Source organism: Electrona antarctica (genome assembly GCF_951216825.1).
Source record: "Electrona antarctica genome assembly, contig: scaffold_84, whole genome shotgun sequence".
NCBI classification, from domain to species: Eukaryota; Metazoa; Chordata; class Actinopteri; order Myctophiformes; family Myctophidae; genus Electrona; species Electrona antarctica.
This window is the reverse complement of record NW_027637919.1, coordinates 113437-136885: the sequence shown is the minus strand read 5'-3', so window position 1 is coordinate 136885 and position 23449 is coordinate 113437. Positions and strand designations below refer to the sequence as shown.

The following is a 23449-nucleotide window of genomic DNA, read 5'->3' as shown; positions in this document are numbered from 1 at the left end:
TGAATATGTATATTTGCCTCGGTTCGTCCCGTTAGTGTTGCGCCAGGTCGCGCCGCTCCCGTTCGCGCAACTATCGTCTTTGCATTGACTTTGTATGTAATCGCGCCGCTCTAACCATCCAAGTCTGAACGCAGCTTAAGGCTCCAATCCTCATACCAGTAAGACACCTGAGGGCGAGAAGCGCAATGGCCATATATGGAGCGTGTCTTGAGTGTACAGGGTGTAATGAGGTCAAATCAGCAGACTGCTGGGCCAGTGCTGTCGCTTTGGCATGGGATCAACTTTGACCTGCACAATGAAAAACAGGAGGGTTCATGGCCATGGCCAGGGTTGATGGCCATATAGCGTCGTGTCTTGGAGACGTGACTAGATGTTATATCACAATGTGCGACCATATATGGGGACATTCCCGTATATGGGCTTAATATCCCTGATGATGTCATAGTGATGTCACGAGACCTGGTCACAATATATGGGGGCTTTCCCCATGTATGGGGATTTTGAGTGACAAAAATGTATGGGGATTCTGAGTGACAAAAAAACGCAAGATTTCACAGTTTAACATATGTGCTTAATATCAGGGATCTCCGGGCTTAATTGCGACAGCAGGTCGCATTTACTATGATATGATACCTGATTTACTATCATCTCTGATGATGTCATAGTGATGTCACAAGACCTGGGCATATATAGTGCCCAGGATTGTGAGTGACAAATTGAGTGACAGATTGTGAGTGACATGACGTGACAAAAAACGCAAGGTTTCATAGTTATAACTGCGACCTTTGGTCGCAAAAAAATCTAATCCAATTCTGCCACTGTGTCAGAGAAACCTATTTCATTTATTCAGCTATTTAATATGTTGTTCTTTATTGAATTACTTGTGGTAATTAAGGGTTGTTTAATGGAAAAAACATTGTTTCTCAGGTGAAATCTGCCCCCCCCCCACCCCCCAAAGAATGAAATTAAATATAATAGAAAATACTGCGTCAACAGTAAGATAGATCAACAAACTATATGCTACTATATAATTGGCGAAATTGGCATATAATAATAAGAAAGAGGCAAACATCGTGAAAATAGCTGATCTACAACAGCTGTTAACACAATATGTAGTGGTGGCAGCGGTGGCCGAACGGTTTGCGGAGCGGTCCTGATACCGGAAGGTCGCCAGTTCGTATCCCCGGACCGGCACGTTAAAATTACCACCGCTGAAGTGCCCTTGAGCAAGGCATTGAACCACTACCATGAAATGTTCTATGAGCAGGGCCTGGCTATAAACAAGTATCTGATGCTTAGTCCAGTTACCCTGGGTAAATATAGTAACTTTGCTTTGCTTTGCTTTATCTGCGGAACCAGTTCAAACAGGATTATTTTGGGGGGTCACTGCCTGAAAAGGTTGAGAACCAATGGTCTAAATGAACATGAACATTTTTGTATTCATTCATTTCGATTATTCTTACAATGGAAGATTTATAATACCCACTGTCTATAATATGACCTGTTTATGAAATACCTTTAATTCATCTGTTTTTATTTTAATCATAATATGTGAAATATCGATGGAAAATAAAATTCCTTTGTTTGCTGTGTATTGACTTAAACGTAGAGAACCAAACATATGACAACAACAAACTACTGTAACCCATTCCGAATACTGTGGAATTATTGTCATGGCTGGAGTTGTCTTTGAAGAGAGACATTGCGTGGAGCTTCCTATTGGATGAATCAACTAGAAAAGGGAACTCTACTTTAACTTTAGGCTCTGTGTTGAGCATGCGGGACCTTTGTTTGTTTGTTTGATAAATGGTTAAAGCTCTATATTCTGATATTATATATTCATTGTAATAGAGTGTTTGTTCAGTCACAGGGCTCTCCATGTCTGTTTAATAAACAATGTGAGAAGATTCAAATATGGCCAGTCTGGATCTGGTGCTGTTGTGTGAGATTGACCTGAGGGTCTACATCAGATCACAATGTTTGTTTTCTTTTAAAAAAGAAGACGTCTTTATGCCATGGCTTGGTGTGTGGCTTCTACTCCTTTAACGTTAGAGGTTGTGGTGACAGCAGCTCCAATGAGTCTCGCTTCAGTTCAAACATGTTGATGTCTGGGTCAGAATTTTGCATTGAACATCCATCTGTGGTAGTTTCTGCATCATCGAGCGCCACGCATTATTTGAATGTCACACGCAGGCCTATTTTAGACTTAACTAGACAGGGTGGCAAAAAAATAAATATGAGGCATTAAGAGTTCAAGACACAGAGCATAATAAACACATTATACAAGAATTTAGAAACAGCAAAAAATAAAATTGAAGAGTAGAAAAACTCTGTGGAAAGGTTATTACGGCCTATAGTGAAAAGAGGCAATCTACAAGCTCACAACGAGCTTGTCAATCAGCTGTTATCACAACATGTATCTGCGGAACCAGTTCAAATAGTATTATCTTGTGGGGTCGTGGCCTGAAAAGGTTGAGAACCACTGGTCTAAATAATATGACCTGTTCATGAACAATTGTTTATTCATTAATTTCGATTATTCTTACAATGGAAGATTTATAATACCCACTGTCTATAATATGACCTGTTTATGAAATACCTTTAATTCATCTGTTTTTATTTTAATCATAATATGTGACTGTGATTGTGTGCAATGGCAATATTACAGCCAAGATGTTTTGTTGATTATTTTGAGAATTGCACTTTATCTTTTCGATGTTGTACAGACAGTAGAAGACGATAACTTGTTCACTTGTTCAGACTTAAGAGTTATGTGTTCCGTGGATCTATTTTTAAAGAAAATTGTAGATCAGCTTGCCTTGAATGATGTCATATCTGCAGTCTGCACTGTATATACCATACCTTTTCAGGAGAGCAGGCCATAAGATCAAGGTCATGTACATGAAACATGTCTCGTTTTATTTTTAAGTATCAAATGACAAATATGTTTCTACAAATCTGTGTCTGTATTAAATATTCAAACCTATGTATTTGTTGTTAGGCCTTGACCAGTCCTGTACAGAAACCCCACCACTGTCTTTTAAAGTCCACTCCGCCATCTCCCGCCTACAGAGGGTCCTGTATTTAACTCAGATCCTCCACTCTCAAACTGTGTGACATTTATTGTTTATTGTTGTTCATTGTTTTTGTTGTTATTTTGTTTGTTTGTTCTACTATTGCACTGTGATAGACTACGGTCTACCTGTTCTCTGGAAAGCACTTTGGGTCAACTGCTGTTGTTTTTAAATGTGCTATATAAATAAAATTGACTTGACTTGACTAAAGTCGGGGGGTGTGCGTACAGGGTGTGCGGTATTATACTTGTAAAAGACAAGGTGTGAAGGCTTGTGTACTAATTATGAAGACTGTTTGCAATCATTTTAGGGGGTGGGTGGCAGTTTGTGTTTTGGAAGACAAATAGTATTTTGGAAAACAGTTTTTCTTGTTGTTTCTTCACACAGAGCTATTTTACTATAGCTCTGTGTTTACTATGTTACTGAAAGAATGTGGAGCAATCCTCTTATGGCTCTACTGCAGTAACACTTAATTATAATTAATATCCACTTATTCAATATTGTTAGACTATACATATATTATCCAGATAGTCAGATACTCTATATTGGATATAGACAGATTAATATATTAAATATGAAGCTTACAAAGCAATCTCACAGTTAGCAGTTTATTTCTAGAATGTTGCATAGAGCATGACCTGGGGGAGGAGTCAGAGAGGGGTGGAGCACATGCAGCAGTTTGTTAGGTTGAGATTGGTGGCTGATGACTGTATTGTTCCACTCTTTGGCCAATCAACACCAAGCAGTTAGTGGTTCCACCTCAGGCTCTCCAGTATAAGAAGAGTTTGTAGTTGTTCTCCACAACTCCTCCAGGATATCTATACTTTCTGATCACATCTGACTGTGGACTCCAGACTTCAGCTGAAGATGAACTCTCTCAACACACCCAAGGATCATCAAGACCTCTGTAAGTTATTTACTGTGTCTATATGGATATACAGCATGCCATAAGGATGTTTTTTTATCTAGTCATTTGTTTGTTTTGATTTATTTTAGCATTGACTACCTGTTGTCATGTCTAGTCATTGTCGAATTATAAATGGATGCTAAATTGATAATAGGGTACATTGACTTAACACTATAGGTTTTGCTATTTTAAGTCAAGGAATGCCTCTAAACAACATTTCCTTTGTCTTTGTTTCCAATTCAGTGTTGCATCATCAGTCTGGCTTCCCTGTTCTACCAGAGGTGAATGAACAAAGAAGCTTGGCTAAGCAAAAATGCCACTCCTGTGATCAGTGTGGTAAACGCTTCCCTACAATGTCTAGACTTAAAATACACCAGAGAATTCACACTGGAGAGAAACCCTTTGGATGTGATCAATGTGGACAACACTTCTCTCAAATGTCAAGCCTTAAAACACACCAGAAAATTCATACCGGAGAGAAATCCTATGGATGTGATGAGTGTGGACAACACTTCTCTATAATGGGAAATCTTAAAACACACCAGAGAATTCATACTGGAGAGAAACCCTATGGGTGTGATCAGTGTGGACAACATTTCTCTCTAATGTCCAGCCTTAAAAGCCACCAGATAATTCACACTGGAGAGAAAGCCTATGGATGTGATCAGTGTGGACAACATTTCTCTCGAATGGACAGCCTTAAAGGCCACCAGATAATTCACACCGGAGAGAAACCCTATGGATGTGATCAGTGTGGTAAACGCTTCTCTCGAATGGGCAGTCTTAAATCACACCAGATAATTCACACTGGAGAGAAACCCTATGGATGTGATCAGTGTGGGCAAAACTTCTCTCATGTGTCTCACCTTAAAACACACCAGAGAATTCATACTGGAGAGAAACCCTATGGATGTGATCAATGTGGACAACACTTCTCTCAAATGTCAAGCCTTAAAACACACCAGAAAATTCATACCGGAGAGAAATCCTATGGATGTGATGAGTGTGGACAACACTTCTCTAAAATGGGAAATCTTAAAACACACCAGAGAATTCACACTGGAGAGAAACCCTATGGATGTGATCAGTGTGGGAAACACTTCTCTCAATTTGTCACACTTAAAACACACCAGAAAATTCACACTGGAGAGAAACCCTATGGATGTGATCAGTGTGGGAAACACTTCTCTCAATTTGTCACACTTAAAAGACACCAGAAAATGCATACTGGAGAGAAACCCTATGGATGTGATCAGTGTGGACAACGCTTCTCTCGAATGGACAGCCTTAAAGGCCACCACAGAATTCACACTGGAGATAAACCCTATGGATGTGATCAGTGTGGGCAACACTTCTCTCAAATGTCCAGCCTTAAAACCCACCAGAGAATTCACACTGGAGAGAAACCCAAATGATTTTTTTTGTTGATTTTGTTTAACTTGTTAATGGATTTTCTTATTGGACATTTTCAAGACATTTTAAATTAGACACATTGTCTGTGACAGGGAAGAAATTAGCACGTAATCACATTTTGTACATACATGTGTAAGTATGGATGAAATAAAACGTGTTACAAAATACATATTGTGTACGTTCTTATATATTATGGCTACAGCCATTGGTCAAATATATGAAAGGAGTCACAGACGTCCATATACAAGCTTCCCATTGTATTTTCAAACACCATTTTAACCATGTTAGATTAATTGAACATATCCTGACGAAGACCCGAAGGGGTCGAAACGTTGTATCCTCTTCTCCATGAAATAAAAATGTTGAGCTCAAGGCCGGTGTGCGAACTACATCTCCTTTCATCAGATTCATTGAAAACACCCATATTCTGGTGACTGTCATAATGTGTGAGGGTGAGTGATTTTTATTACTTTTAATTCATTTTTTTATTTTCTAGTTTTTCTACTTGATGAGGCATTTCTGTCTCTTTTTATTTCCTTTTATATTTGACATTGCACGTTGACATCACAAGATGTATTCTCTCTCTTTCCTACTCAGATCATGCATCTCAAATGGCCAATTATCTGGTTACCATTTCAGATTTGGCCCATGGGCCTTCTTCTCTTCATAGTACTGGTCAATTTTATTATTAACACATTTCACATTATGAAATAGTAATAATTATGTTAGTTAAATGGGTATGGAGACGTGGGAAGACCTCTGTTACTGACAACAAACAAACAATATAGCAATGATTAGTAGAGCTATTTTAACAAAACATCCCTTACAAGTTACAGCACCTTAACTTTTCACAAAGGATGATAATAATAATAAGTTCTGTGTCATAGACCTATTTCTGTAGTTCTGTTGAAACTCAGAGTCAAAGAGGTGTAAAATGGACTCAGTTCATCCATAATGTGATCATTAATAGGTGATCTGTCCAATGCCAGACAACCAGTGACCATTAACACGTTTAATCTCTGCAATTTAATGCATTGTCTATAGTGAATGAATCATCAGCCATCATCATTTAGCCTGTTTACATTTTAACCTGGGGAAAGAATGTGGGGTTTGTTCATTATTTAGCATTTGAAAAAACATTGAATAAAAGTGCAGTCGAACCCTATTAAAATTAATTCCACACACCTGCATGCTCCTCATTCCCTCAGAGCAACACAACCTGAACAATGACTTAAAGTTGTCCAGGTTTTCCAGGTTTACACAAATACAGTTGTTGCTGTTATTGTGTGTCTGTTGTTAATAGCAATGTAATGATGGATATAGGATATGATCATTATACGGATAATGACGTATCCTGATTTATCCTGACTTATACTGGTCATGAATTAATAATGCCTTACACTATGGACACATGGCCTACACATTACACAATGGAATTTCACTGTACATATAGATAAGCGATTAAATGAGAACAATAGAGCACAATTTGCTATGAGACTTTGAGGATTTGACAATATACAAATTTGTTGTTAGGCCTTGACCAGTCCTGTAAAGAAGACCCACCACTGTCAAAGAAATTGAACTTGCATTGCAACTTAGGGTGTGCGGTAGTATACTTGTAAAAGACAAGATGTGAAGGAAGAGAGTAAACTGTCATTTCCAGTCTTTTTTCTGTCTGGTACAGCCCTTAAGTTTTGTGGTGAGGTCAAGTACGTCAAGCCATTATTTAACAAATGACCTATCTGATGATAGGCAACGTAGAATGTGATATGCACAAGCCAACATGATTGTACGTAAGTTTAGTATTGTCATGGTCTGGCCCTCTGCCTGTTTATTCCCCTCTTTCTGTATCTCTCCCTCTGCCCAGTTGTGTCTGTCTTTCCACTTCAGCCACTCCCACTTCCCATTGCAGCCCTCAGTCCTAGTTACACACCTGGTTCCACTCTCATCAGCCCAGCCAATTACAAACCTGTGAACTCTGCTACAATCAACCCACCACCTATAAATACTGGACTCCTTGCACAAACTAACTGTCAGAACATAAATCTTCACGTCGTTGTCCCCTGCTCTACCTTGATGTTTTGGGTTTGTCATTTTGACAACAACTATTGTGTGTGTGTTGGTTTGTTAAGCGGTTAAAGCTCTATATTCTGATATACTCATTGTAATAGAGTGTTTGTTCAGTCACAGGGCTCTCCATGTCTGTGTAATAAACAAAGTGAGAAGATTAATAAACAATATCATATAAGATCTTTATACCACTGCTATCAACTCCATCAAGCTCATCCTGGGTCTCCCCTAACCTGACTCCGCCAGATGGGGCAGCAGAGAGTACACTGGGTACTCTCTGCTGCCCCATCTGGCGGAGTCAGGTTAGGTCTCCCCATCAACAGCTACGTTCTGTGGCTGATACTGAGTGGAGCGGGTTGAATGATCGCCTCCGAGTTCTTCTATCTCAACCTGATCGTATCTGTGACCATCTCTTCCCTGGCCTCTGTCTTTTACTTTGCATGGCTCTTCACATGCACATTAATTTTGTTCAGGGTTTTTTCTGGTTCCCTGTTCCATCATTTCAGTGTTGTATCTGTGTGGAGCGTTACATAGCGGTGGTTCACCCCGTGGTGTTTCTCAGGTACAAAGCTAAGCCAACGCAGGGAAGCTGCAGTACCCTCACTAAAAACGCCGGGACAACGCTCCACACGTCCCAAACTCTTCTCCCTTCTGGCTCCAAAACTATGGAATGCACCTTTTCAGACTCCATCATGGCCCATAGCACTTACCCTACCCCCTTAGATAGCACTTTTGTAGACTTGGATAGCATCTGATATACTTATAGCATGTTATGTAGACAACACTAGAATTGCATTGTATGTAGTCTTAGCACTTCATAGTAGCCTACATATGTATAGCATAGAATAGTATACATTGACACGATCGTAGACACGAACACCCACAAATGTCACATCTGGTTTTAGCCCGGGTTAAACAAAATGGTCTTCCCCATAGAGTTATAATAGATCCTTTGGATCACTTTCAGAGCGATGTGTTGGATGATAGAAATATTGACAGCCAAGAAAAATCCATCAGAAAGACATCTGGAACACTCGCCCTCGGAAAGTTGACTTATTATTACGTATACGAGACGATTTAGCCATGGTTCACATGGCGCTCGTCTGTCATGGCGGAACTTCAACCTGTTTTATGCACTTTTCCCATTTAGAACGTTAACGTCTACATACATGTTCAGATTTCAAATATAAAGTGCTCGCCACAGAGCCACGGATGTTACAATCCTCGTCCGGTGGGTAATAGTACCCGTGTCTTCCGCATTGTTCAATAAAAAGCGTTTTAATCCGATCGGTGACCATTTTATCAGAGTTATAATGCACCAACCGATAGGGGCGCATGGCCATAAACTGATTAAACATTGCTTTTTATTGAACAATACGGAAGATACCTGTACTTATTCCCGCCCTAGCAGAATTGTAACATCTATGGTCCTGGGGTGAGCACTTTATATTTGTAATCGGAACATTTGTGTAGGCGTAAGCCGCCGTAAGGACTGTAAATGGAGAATGTGTGTAAACACTTCAGTCCAGGCCAGGGCTACCATGAGCTCACAGCACGTTGCGACGCGTTGTTTGTAGATTTTTTGTTTATGCTGGGGTCCTGGGGTTCAAGTGGTTTATAGTCAGAGTATCCTTATCTAATTATACTTTATTGCAGCGTCAAGTTGCACAAGCATAACCACCACTGAAATCGGACATCGATCTCCCTCTCCCTCCATGTTACAAAACATTGTGTTACCGCGGCGCAGTGTTTACTCGCCTGGTAGAGACGCTCTATAGATATGATCAATTAAACCAACAGCCATTAAGTCATCAATAATGTTTATAGAACACATTGTAGTGAATTCTATAGTTTAGAGACAGTTGGAACTTGGCACGGGGCCATCGTTGTGCGGTCGAAACGAATGGTGTCGGTAGTCTACTTGGAATTCACTAAAACATGTTCTATAAACATCATTGATGAATTAATGGCTTTTTAAAATGTATATATTATGACAAGTTTCAGTGATCATATCTATAGAAAAGTGTCTCTTACCATATAGCGAAAATATCAGTCCATTGTGTTGTGCTGGATCATGCCCATGCAGTCAAGGAAAACATTTCAATCGGCCTCTAGCTTGTTTCATTTTCTAAAGTAGCGTTCCTTGTCGAGTGGCAACAAGGATATGTGCCTGTGATCTGGCAAGCCATGACGCCTACTTTTAAATTAGTATAGTATTTAAAGCATCTGCGTTTGAAAACCCAACACTTCACTGTTTATTCCGGTTGGGAGAACTCTGAACTTGCCCCCGGCTCCACCCCCCAGCTATATTGATGCCCCTATGACAAAAGTCGGTGTCGGTGTATATATGTATAGTTTATATGTATAGTTTCATTATATATATATTCCACTGTTACGTTCTTAGCTTATGCATGTTTCATGATAACTACTTTTTATGTATGTGATGTATTGCCATGCTTTTTGTTCTGGATTAAGAGCGTCTGCTAAATGCCTAAATTGTAAATTGTAAGTTGTAAGCTCGTCGGTACAGGGTGGCCTGTTGCTGCACTGTCTGGCTGACGGGGCTTGCATTCAGCTTGTCAATTGTTATATCCGATACGGTGATTCCTTACTACGATCCTGCTGGTCTTTTGGGTGGTGTGCATTTCTTTGGTGTGTTTCTGCTGCCTCTCGGTCCTCAGAGCTCTGAAGCAGCCTGGACCAGGAGAAGGACAGAGGGACAGTGGGGAGGGAAATGGCCTGAAGATTCAATTCAATTCAATCTTTATTGCAGACTCACGGTCCAGATCACATAGAGGAACAAAGGACAGTAAATAATAAAACAAATTAAAAATAGAAAAAATAAAATGTACATATATACATACACAGTACATAAGCTCACAGCCTGTAGAGGCAGTTACGCCAATGTCTCCAAATCATGGAAGAGAACCTATTAGAGCTCTTCACAGGGTTGGTTAACAAACTGATGACACAGTTGTCAGACTCCTCTAGTCGACACATGAATTTGTACATTAAGTTTCTCAGAAGGGCTTGACAGGTAGGCACCCCCAAGTTCACAAACAGCTGACTAGCACTGTGCCATCTTGGTACCCTCATTAGTAAACGTAATGCATCATTATATGCAACCTTAAGTTTATGCATGCTACTCACCTTGTAGTTACTCCACAGGTGAGCAGTATACAACGGTGTACAGAAAGCTTTAAACAGTGATACCTTGACATCTGAAGAGCAATTATGAAATTTCCTCATTAAAATGTTTGCCTGGGCATACAGTTTGCACCTTTGTCTATGAATGTCTTTATCATCTGTGAGGTCATCAGAGATATAGTGCCCAAGGTACTTAATCTCACTGCAGACAAGGAGAATGTTATCACTGAGAATAAAGTTAGGAAAAACTGCCTTTTTATCCTCTTTACTTCGCACAATCAGGATGCTACTCTTCTTGGCATTATACTTAATATTAAAGTCCACACCATACTGGGAACAAATCCTCAAAAGGGAAATGATAACCAAATCGTCCGCGTACATAAGATGGTTCACAACAGTATTACCAATAACACAGCCAGTTTTACAGAGGTTCAGGTTACAAGATAGATCATCCATGTACAGATTAAATAAAAAAGGAGATAAAATCCCCCCCTGTCTGACCCCATTCCCAACATGAAATGGTTCAGATGCAGTATTGCCCCACTTCACCTGCATCAGCTGATGTGTATACCAAAAGGCTAAAATCCTGATAATGTACTTGGGTACCCCTCTTTGGCACATTTTAACAAATAACTTAAAATGGTTAAGTCTATCAAAAGCCTTGGAAGCATCAATAAAACATAAAAACATAGTGGAGTTTTGACTCCTATATTTTGCTATAATGTCCTTTAACGCAAAGATACACATATCTGTTCCGTGTTTTCTTTTAAAACCAAACTGGTTGTCAGCTGTGGTTATATATTTTTCCAGTCTGTTCAACAGGATCTTCTCCAGCACTTTGGACAGTATGCTAGCTAAAGCAATAGGTCTGTAGTTATCCATATTATTAATTTTCCCAGCTTTATCTTTTATGACAGGTATGAGCAGCACAGATAACATGGAATCTGGTAAGACACCATGGTACAGGAACCCAGTAAGACATAGAGCAATAAGAGGGGAAAGTTTAAGACTGGCATATTTTAAATGTTCAGCTGAGATGTGATCCGGGCCGCATGATTTATTATTTTCTAGGCTCAATATCGTATTGTATACGTCCTCAGATCTAAATGGAGTTGGTACAACATAGGTTCAGGAGGAAGACCACGCCTTCAATGATAAATCGTTGACTAACACTGCTCCTCCTCAATCTACCCTAAGCTCCATCCTCGGCCAACTTCCTGCAACACTCTGTGATCAATCACCATGGTAACCCATCCAGTACCTCCCCTCGACTTATCTACCATGGTAACTGATAACCTTCCACCCAAACCCCTCCCCTTTCTCCACGTATTTATACCTGCACGTCTACCTGCCATTTCGTGCTTGGTTCTTCGCATGACTCACGTCACGTATCTCTCAGTCACACGGCCGCTTCCGTGTTTGCCCCTCCGCCGAATCCCCGTCCGATTTCAAAGTAATCATTACTTAACTTACCCTCAACTTAAGTTACCTTGCCACCACGGACGGACCACGCTATCAGCATTCAGCACCGTCCCCCGTCGGAGAAACCTCGGACAGACGCCACCAACGCCAGCCAGCCACCCCGTATTCCAGCGCTGACACCCCGCCATCAACCGCTTCCTCATCGATCTCGTTAATGCCGTCTCACTGAACCTCCGTTCAGTTTATTCTTCCAACGCCAACCTGGCCCATCGACGTCGCGGGACACAAACACCACCGCGATCCGAGAGACCACCTCTCTCTCCCCCCCGCTGCAACTTCAAAACCGGCACACTTCTTGCCACGGACCTGTCACCTTCGCTGATTCGATGACGTCACTCCCAAATGCTGCGCTGACTGAGGCTGAGTTACACACCCGCCCACCAAGCAACTACAACACACAAAGCTAAGTTTCCTTCAACACCATTCATTCATACTACCCAGCCAACATGTCCATCTGGGCCCCACATGGGTTTTGACATGGGCTAATGGGCTCGGGTTCCAAGTGGGCCGTGCACCCAGTTTCCACAAAGGGCCCCCCTTTTACAAACCGCCGTGTAAGCACAGCTGGACAACGTTCTCTCTGCGGTGCCCTTCACGCCCACTCGCCGTAGCTATTGGCTGTACTGACAGCCTCTAGTTTTCATCACAACCACGCATTCTATTGCGCTACAATTCAATCATCTGTGTGTTCGTTTCCTCATGCTCCACGATCATGCAGATCACCCCCTCCTAACCTATTGAATTCATTCACCCTCCATTCAACCTTTTACCCACCCACCCCTCACCCACCCAGTTCTACTAGTCCCCTCTCTTTTACCAGCCGCCGTGTAAGCACAGCCGGTCAACGTTCTCTCTGCGGTGCCTTCACGCCCACTCGCCGTAGTCGAGACCTCATCGGCCGTACTGACAGCCTCTAGCTTCCATCACAACATCCCTCTACCATGCCGCCTCCTCCCCCTACTTATTCTTCTTCGACTAGAAACATTGTTCCTGAAGAAACAATGTAGGCTCCCCGCAAGCCAAACATTTCAGTAAACAGTACATCAACAGTTTCTAGTGAAAGCGGGAAAGACTAGTCCTTCCATCCTTACACTCATCAGCCCCCATCTAACACTACCCACCCATCCCCTAGGGCCGCACAATCACTCAACTCCCTTGGTGAACTAGAAATTAACGGGCCATCATGGCAATGCATTTACCCAGTTAACGGACATCTACAGTCAAAACAATTCACTGATCGTCTGCTCATTAACATCTGATGTAACGAGCATTTACCCAGTTATCTGCCCGCATGCTGGGCATCCGCTAACATCATCGGACATCTTCAGTCTAAACAATTTACTGATTGTGTGCTCATTAACTTTGACATAACGTGCAACGCGTACGTGAGCCAAAACGTACAGCAAAGGTCGCGTTAGGTTCCCGTGACAACCATGAAGCTATCGTCACCATGAAGGAATCATCGCAACCTCGTCCAAGCAGGCAGCCCTCCTATCCTCCCACTCCTTCTCAGGCTAGCATCCATAATCATCTAGTCCACCACTCGTCACTCCCACTCCATCAAGGCTTCATCCCAGTCATCGCAGGACTCGCCACGCGCCATCACGGCCGACCCAAGAGTACCTGCTCCAACCCAGTACAAACCGCACCGCCACAGCAGTAAGAATTCCACGGCAGCCAGAGCGGGCCTGCACCAAATCCCTATCATGTCCCTGCAACCGCAGTTCAACTCCGGTGCACACGTCGGCCTACATCGAGTCAACATCATGCTCGTCTCGCAGCCTTCATCCAGCCCTCCCTCCCCTCCTTCCCCTCCCCCCCCACCTCTCCTGGCACTGCGCGCTCCCTCCTTCCCTCCCTCGGCAGGGCGCTTCCTTCCCGCCTCCCTTCCCTCCCTCCTTCCCTCCCTCGGCACAGGGCGCCTCCCTCCCCCTTGCAGCCTTCTTCCAGCCCTCCTTCCCTCCCTCCTTCCCCTCCCGCCCCCCCCGGCACAGCGTGCTCCCTCCTTACCTCCCTTGGCAGGGCGCTTCCTTCCCGCCTCCCTTCCCTCCCTCCTTCCCTCCCTCGGCACAGGGTGCCTCCCTCCCTCGGCACAGCGTGCCTCCTTCCACCCCTTCCTACCTCCCTTGGCACAGCGTGCCTCTTTACAACCCCTCCTACCTCCCCCGGCACAGCGTGCCCCCTTCCACCACTGCCTCCCTCCATCGGCACAGCGTACCCCCTTTACTCCCTCCTTCCCCTCCCTCCATCGACACAGCGTGCCACCGCCCCTCTGCACTACATGCTCAAGAATCGATTACCCCGTGATGCCGTTCGACGACAAGGATCAACTACCCAGTGATATCGGTCCATTACAAGAATCAATCGAATCTACCAGATCATCGTTGCGGCTTCCTTTGGGCTCTTAATTGACCAGCCGCCCGCTTCTCTACGCTCAAACAACCATCACAGTTCACAACACCAAACGGAAGCTCGTCCAGACCATTAAACTCCACCCTAACCACCTCCAACCTACCACTCTGTCCCAAACCATCATGGGGGAAGACCCTACGATGACTCATCCCGGGTCACCGGCACGACTATAAACCACACCTACCTACCAAGCTCTCTGTCGGCGCTACTCACCCCCATTCTCTAACACCATAGACCTGCTTCGCAAATCCCACCATCAAGCAACAACTTCCCTACAGACTCCAGTCAGGAACTCCTACCCCTCGTCTCATTCCACGTCACCCGGCTTCCCGAGAGCCTCTAAAGAACTAGTCACGTCATCCTCCTCGCCTCAAACCATCACCTCAAACCCACGTAGGACGAATCGACTCGCTCCACTCGGACCACGTCAACCTCTCCTGCATTCCCTGGGTTCCTAGGGTACTCGGAATTCAGTACTTCAATCTCGCATGCAACCTCGCACGCATCAGACAAGGCGCCCTCGGGTCTAAGAAACGCCCACCTTGCCACCGTCAAGTAACTGTTTCTTACGCACTCCTCTCTTGGGGTCCTGTAATGACGGAGTGCGCCGTCTCAGACGTCAGCCAAGACGGACGCCCCTCTCTCCGGGCCGTCTCAGATGTCAGCCAAGACGGACGCCTCTCTCTTCGGACCCCAGGCCAATACTCAGGGTCCAATACCCCCATCGGAGCCCACACGGGCATCTCTCAGGGCCGCCGCCCCTCAATCCCGGGCTACGCCCTTCATCCTCCCCCCTCAGGGCTTCGCCCTTCATCCCCCCTCAGGGCTTCGCCCTTCATCCTACCTGGCCTTCGTCCACCACCTCCCCCCCCCACAAGAGCTTGCTCTACAGAGCTTGCTCTCATCCTTCACCTCCCCCAGGGGCTTAGTCTTCACTATCATCCCTCCCCCTCACCCCCTCCCCCCTCCTGTAACGCCAAATCATCCATGTCTTCCTCACCCCTCGACCCTCCCCCCCCCCCCTTTCACCCGTCACCCAGCCCCTCGGAAACTACCCTTCATCCTCACTCCCCCCCTCCTTCCCCTATTCCCAACCCCTCATCCTCCTCCCTTCCCCCCTCATCCCCACGGACAGTCCAAGGCCATCCCACGCATATCAATATGCACGCATATCAACATGCACCCCTTTCTATCATTCCTTTTCATGTTCCTCCTCTCTTCTAAATAAACGCTAAACTATGTCAAACGATGTTCGATTGAATGTGTGGTCTGTACTAGTGAACTGCCAGGTTCTCAGTAGAGTCAACCATATCAACCTCAAATGCTTAACTCTTAATACAGTTGAACAGATCATGATAGTGTTGTCGCCACAATTCAGCAATATTAGCTGATCCACTCACTCCATCAATGGAGGACGGTAAGGGTGCTTTACTGTTGTTTAGCACCTTGACCTCTTGCCAGAAATCAAAGCAGCTGTTGTTGCGCAGCTTTCTGGCCAGAGAGTCTGCCCTCATGTTATCCTCGTTTTTTTTAATGAAGCGGACCGCCTATTTATATTTAGCATTTGAGGCTTGTTTATGTTCAAATAGGGTCCCCTGCCTGGGCCTACCTGAATCTGCCCATACTTTAAAAGCATATCTAGCAGCAGTATGTAGCTCAGTCACATGCTCATTCCATCCCGGTTTTATGGTGTGCACCTTTTTCTTACTCTTACATAAGGACTTGCTAGAAGCATTTAGGACATCAACAATAATATCATAAGTAAGGCATAAGTCTCTACCATGTTGCTCATTTTTACAGTTGGTGTCTCTGCAGAGCATTGCATCTCTTGGTAATACAACAGAGGCTAAAGCTTGGTCAGTAAGCAAGGTATAGTGATCAATATCATTCTCACTCAGTTTTAACCAATCCAGCCTTCCTGTGGAGGATTTATTGTCATCCACAGATAGCATAGGGATATTTTCAACATTCAGGGTCATAACGAATGGAATATGGTCAGAAGTGGCCAACTCATAGCAGATATTAATGTTGTCAAGAGAAGCATGGGCGTCCGCTGTGCATATACAGTGATCTAACCATGACACAGTATGCCATGCTTCACTGATGTATGTGTAGCTTTTCTCAGGTAGTAGAGATTTACTTGACAAGATTAGATTATTATCATTACAAAAGTGCAGTAAACATTTACCAAACAGGGATTTCTTATCTGATATATCAGAATTCAAGTCCCCCATTACATAGACATAGGTTGTAGTAGTATCCTTAATGAAAGCATTAATAAATGCCAATCTGTTGCGAAATTCATCTTCATTTTGATATGACTCGTAAGGTGTGTATACATTAAAAATAATAAAAGATCTATTGTCATATTTTATCTCTATACCGATGGCCCAGTCAACCTCCAATCGTATCACTGTAACCACCGAATCATATTTACGAGAAGAGCTTTTAGAATAATTCTCAAGGTTCAAGGTTGTGCTTTATTGTTACATCTTGTGTACAGGTACATAAGAGTAAAACTTATTTGTGTTTGGCTTCCTTCAGACAATGCAGCAGAAAAAATATAATACAACATCAAAACAGCAAAACACAGCAAACAAAATAGAATATAGAGTGCAAAAAAGAGCAAACAAGAGTAGAAAAAGAGTATCATATGTACATGTGCATGTTTTCCTTGTAGGAAAATTATTATTCTTTTATTATTATTTTTATTTTTTAACTTCACAGTAGACTATGTTCAATATAAATATACAACAAAATAGTTTTAGAAACGTGCAATTCGAGCTTAATAGTGCGGGGCGAGGGCAAAGGGCAAAAGGTGCAGGGCAAAGGTGCGGGGGGGTGCTAGCGTTTTCCTTTTCTGATACGTTTTGGTTCTTATCAGTTCGTTCATGTATCTGATTGTTCGGGGAAAAAAGCTTTTTTGCAGTCTATTTCCAGTGGCTTTGAGACTGCGAAACCGCTTCCCATGTGGTAGCATCTCAAACAGACTGCGGTTGGGATGACTGATCAGCTATGCAGTAATGTCACTGACTATAATGAGCTATATTCCCTATGTTGTGTTTCGTCTGCTGCTGTTCAGATCTCAATTCTAATAGCCGTGATGTCAATGCTTGTTCATCCTTTGCTCTACCTCCACAAAGCTGGGAAACTGCCATGCTTCAAGTAATCATGGGGATATTATAATAATCATGAATGAATTGAATACATTCCTTACCAAGACATTTCTTCACTGATGTGTTTGTAAAGATGTTAACACATGTCACAAATCCATAACAAGCTTTGTTTTGTATGGAAAACACTCCTTGGGCGGCCAACCGGCCATACCCACTTTTCCAGGTCATCACCTTTACAAACGCATTGGTAAAGAAATCTCTTTGCAAGGAATTTATTCACAGATTGGAAATCCTTCTGATAAAAAGACCCGTGTATGACCCACATGTGTCAGAGAAACCTATTTCAATTATTGAGATATTTGTTATGTTGTTGTTTATTGAATTACTTGTGGTAGGAGAAAACTGTATTTTGACAATTACATTGACATTATTACGTTATTGTTCATCATATATACATTGTTTCTCAGGCTAAATGCATGTGTATTGATGTATATTTGGAGGAACCACATCACATTAAATTACATAACTTTTAAAGTATGAACCTAAGTTTCTGTCTCCCCTAAATGAGAGAATAACTTCAGCTATTCTGACATGCTCAAACACAGTTTTAGTAGGATAGGACCCCAGGGGTGAGCACCTGGCCAGTTGAATCTAGATAAACATGCCTGTTTAATACACCAATTCAGAAGATTCAGCGTCCATCCAGGATATGGCCGATCTGTTGCTGTTGTGTGAGATGTTGTGGTGATTTGACCTGAGGGTCTACATCAGATCAAAATGTTTGTTTTCTTTTTAAAATAAAAGAGGTCTTTATACCACGGCTTGGTGTGTGGCTTCTACCCATTTAACATTAGAGGTTGTGGTGACAGCAGCTCCAATGAGTCTCGCTTCAGTTCAAACATGTTGATGTCTGGGACAGAGGTTTGCATTGAACATCCATCTGTGGTAGTTTCGGTAACACTTGCAGATAAGGGTCATGAAATAATGATTAACTCATGATTAACTAATACATTAGTTAAGCATTAGTTAATCATTATTTCATCATGAATTAATGATGACTTCATCATGAATTAACTGTAGTTAGTTAATCATGATTCATGGCATTCATGATTTCATTTATAGATCAGATTTTTTCGCCCAAATCTATGCCCACGATGAGTGCTCAAAGGCGGGTAGGTTTAGTCAGCAGACGGTCTCTCTGGAGGTCCTTCCTGGTTGTCCCCAAGGGTATTTTTTCTCAATTCTATGCCCACGATGAGTGCTCAGAGGTGGGTAGGGGTCCCTGGTGTTTTATGGATCATTTTTGGACTCACCCATTTTGCCCAAATCTATACCCAGGATGAGTGCTCATAGACGGGTAGGGTTAGTGAGCAGACTCGGCCTCTCTGGAGGTAATTTTTCTCAATTCTATGCCCACGATGAGTGCTCAAAAGTGGGTAGGGGTCTGTCCGAAGCTCTCCCTGCATGGTGCTTTATGGATCATTTTTGGACTCCCCCATTTTGCCCAAATCTATACCCAGGATGAGTGCTCAAAGGTGGGTACCCCTACCCACCTAAACCACCTGGTGTTTTATGGATCATTTTTGGACTCCCCCATTTTGCCCAAATCTATACCCAGGATGAGTGCTCATAGACGGGTAGGGTTAGTGAGCAGACTCGGTCTCTCTGGAGGTAATTTTTCTCAATTCTATGCTCACGATGAGTGCTCAAAGGTGGGTAGGGGTCTGTCCGGAGCTCTCCCTGGTGCTTTATGGATCATTTTTGGACTCCCCCATTTTGCCCAAATCTATACCCAGGATGAGTGCTCATAGGTGGGTAGCGGTTAGTGAGCAGACTCTGTCTCTCTGGAGGTATTTTTCTCAATTCTATGCCCACGATGAGTGCTCAAATGTGGGTAGGGGTCTCTCCGGAGCTCTCCCTGGTAGTTTATGGGTCATTTCTGGACATTATCATCATCATGAACTAGCTGTAGTTAATAGTTAGTTAATGGATATTTGCACCCCAAAGTAAAGTGACAACATTTTCATCATGAACTAGCTGTAGTTAATAGTTAGTTAATGGATATTTGTACCCCAAAGTAAAGTGACAACATTTTCATCATTAACTAATCATGAACTAGCTGTAGTTAATGGATATTTGCACCCCAAAGTAAAGTGACAACATTTTCATCATGAACTAGCTGTAGTTAATAGTTAGTTAATGGATATTTGCACCCCAAAGTAAAGTGACAACATTTTCATCATGAACTAGCTGTAGTTAATAGTTAGTTAATGGATATTTGTACCCCAAAGTAAAGTGACAACATTTTCATCATTAACTAATCATGAACTAGCTGTAGTTAAGGTTATTTGTACCCCAAAGTAAAGTGACAACATTTTCATCATGAACTAATCATGAACTCTTGATTAACTAATCATGAAGTAATCATGAACTGGAAATTTGGACACAAAGTCACATCAATATAAATAATAGTGAAATGCAATACTAACAATACAATACAATCTGAATCCAAAATTACAATTACAAGCCACCTTCAATATTGCCATTTTTTATTTACAGCCACACCCTCACCCCACACAGAAAACTAAAAACAAAATGTGATGTATATCAATAACAAAGTGTTAAATGGCCACTTATTACCAAATAGACAGCAGTAATATGAAAAATAACAAACAAAAAGAAAAGCCGGCAAAAATATGAAAACCCTTAGTTCCGTTGTCATTGGGGCTCTTTCATCTGAATTGTGACATTGTTCGATTGGTCTTTTTCCTACCACACAAACCGTGAGGGAGGGGAATCAATGTTGCACCATCAGTGTCCAGACTTGGATCCGTTAGCTTGCCATCCAATATGCACTGGGAATTTATCTGGGGAATTGTTGGGTATGGAGAATGTGGAGCCTCACATGGACCTGGGCTCCTCAGTGGATGGGAAGGGAAGCGCTGTCCTCTTCTCCATGTGCTCCAGGGGATGAAGATGGGGATCACCCAATCTAAAAAAAAAACTGACCTATGGTAGATCGGACAAGATCCAATAGCATGTTATTCACACAGTGTAAAATGTTTTTAAATCCCCATGAATTAGTAAAAATTAACACCTTTTTAACTTGCATTAATTAGCTTAATCATTTTCTTTTTATAGTAATCATTAAGTAATGAATGGTAATCAAATACATTGAAAACCATTCAAAATAATTCAAAGTACTTATTTTCTTTTACAATGTTTCAAATATTCACTATATTCAATGAACTGTTCCTTTTCCACAAAAATACTATGAAATGCTCCTTTAAGTATCACAATGCAATGAGTTAAATTGCATAAAGTGCACATTCAATCGCTTTACAGGGTGTTTTGTGCAGTAACTGAGGTATTCATGACTCAAATGTGCTTAGTATCTCTCCCTGGCTAGCATCAGGTGAGAGATGCACTAAAAATGTACATTCAATCACCATAACCCAAAATACTCATGTACAGGCATAAGTGTTTCAAAATGTAAAACACCATTTAAGATAACCATCTTTGTTCTACATTGTCTCACTCACCACTGATCAATGAATGAATGGGCTCAGACTGCAATGTCACCTGTACTACTGGCTGCTCAGTGATTTGCAATACTCGCTCTCACACTGCTCTGCAAAGTTCAAAATGACACAATATACAAATCAGGAGTTGTCTAACAACATTAAGAATGTGGATGATTTGAATTGGAAGATTATTTTTTAGTCTTACCAAGTGGATTGCAAAGATTGTTCCTCTGTGTGTGTTTACAACAACACATGAAGAACCAGCCATGTGTTCAATTGAACAGGAAAGGGGAGTTTTCCTGCTTAAATACTGACAGGAAGTGGAATCACTGGTAGGCTGGACATAAACGCTTACAGGCTCACTGATTGGCCACTTAGGTTAGCAATCACAGAGCCAGGTAATTTTAACCCTTTGCAAAAACGTGTTAGACATCTTGTTTGTTTGTTTGTTTGTTTTCCCTTTCATGTATATAGCTTCTTGGCATTTTAATCAGACTTGTAGAGCAACATTTTAGATATATTGTATATAACTTAAATGCATTCATTCACTGTAAAAAAAAAATCACTGAAATGAACGTATGTATCCTATTAACTATTTTTTAATTCAGCCTACCCAGGCTTGAAAGCAGGCAGCCAATTTACAAGTGTTAAAAACGATCTAAAATGCTTTTGAAATAACACACATTTAAGTTCTAAAATGTTGCTCCACAAGTCTGTTTAAAATACAAAACAAGCTATTTACATGAAAGAGAAAAAATGCAAAACAAACAGGGTGTCTAACAGGTATTAAAGGATTAAAATTACCTGGCTCTGTGATTGCCAGTGGCCAATCAGTGAGCCTGTAAGCATTTGTGTCCAGCCTACCAGTGATTCTACTTCCTGTTAGTATTTAAGCAGGAAAACGTCCTTTTCCTGTTCAATTGAACACATGGCTGGTTCTTCATGTGCTGTTGTAAACAAACACAGAGAGACAATCTTTTGCAATCTGCCTGGTAAGACTAAAACATAATCTTCCAATTCAAATCATTCACATTCTTAATGTTGTTAGGCAACTCCTGATTTGTGTATTGTGTCATTTTGAACTTTGCAGAGCAGTGTGAGAGTGTTGCAAATCACTGAGCAGCCAGGTGACATTGCAGTCTCAGCATTCATGAAGTGGTGAGTGAGACAATGTAGAACAAAGATGGTTATCTTAAATGGTGTTTAGCCACAATACATCCTGCCAATGATTTATTGTTACATTTAAGTATTTAAGTTTAACTTTGAAAGACAGTTTGTTACTGAAGGAATACAATATGCATGTACATGAGAATTGTGGGTTATAGTGACTGAAGGTACATTTTAAGGGTACATACTAAGCACATTTGCGTCATAAATACCCCCTAGTTACTGCACAAAACACCCTGTAAACCTTTTGAATGTGCACTTTATGCAATTTAACTCATTACATTGTGATACTTGAAGGAGCATTTCATACTATTTTTATTTTTGTGGAAAAGGAACAGTTCATTGAATATTAAACATTGTAAAAGAAAATAAGTGTTTTGAATTATTTTGAAAGGTTTTCAATGTATTTTAAATACATGATTACTATAAAAAGAACATGATTAAGCTAATTAATGCAAGTTAAAAAGGTGTTCATTTATGCTAATTCATGGGGTTTTGGATCTTGTGTGATCTATCATAGGTCAGGTTTTTTAGATCCCATCCCCATCCCTTGGAGCATCTCACGTGGAGAAGAGGACAGCGCTTCCCTTCCCATCCATCGAGGAGCCAAGGTGCATGTGAGGCTCCACTGTCTCCATACCCAACGATTCCCCAGATAGATTCCCAGTGCATACTGGGTGGCGAGATCCATGGTTTGTGTGGTAGGACAAAGACCAATCGAACACTGTCACAGTTCAGATAAAAGAGCCCCAACGAGAACAAAAACAAACTTTGGGAACTAAGGGTTTTCATATTTTTTCCGGCTTTTCTTTTTGTTTGTTATTTTTCATATTACTGTTGTAGTCATTTTTCTATGTCTATTTGGTAATAAGTGGCCATGTAACAATTACTATTCATTGTTGACTGTTATATTTATAAGAGCCAGGTCATTTTGTTTCATAGTTGTGTCAAACCATATTGGATAAGCAATGATCTTAACAAGTACTTTAGTTTTATAGTTGAGAGGAAAAATTGTGCTGCTGATTTGGATAAGCACTGTTGTTGGCTTTGTTAAAGGCCTTGCCTTGGCGGGCAGCAGGTGGGCCAGATGTGTGGATGCCAGTCCATTGGCGTTTGCGCCAGGGCTGTATCTAGCTC

The 23449-nt window shown here is 41.9% G+C and overlaps 1 long non-coding RNA gene across 1 annotated transcript; it reads left to right on the top strand.

Moving 5' to 3' along the window:
• The first annotated feature begins 22076 nt into the window (after positions 1-22076).
• On the top strand, positions 22077-23108 carry LOC306918562. The gene is made up of 3 exons (XR_013789351.1): positions 22077-22137; positions 22236-22303; positions 22833-23108. It is a non-coding gene; the product is annotated as an uncharacterized lncRNA (long non-coding RNA).
• Positions 23109-23449: the final 341 nt, after the last annotated feature.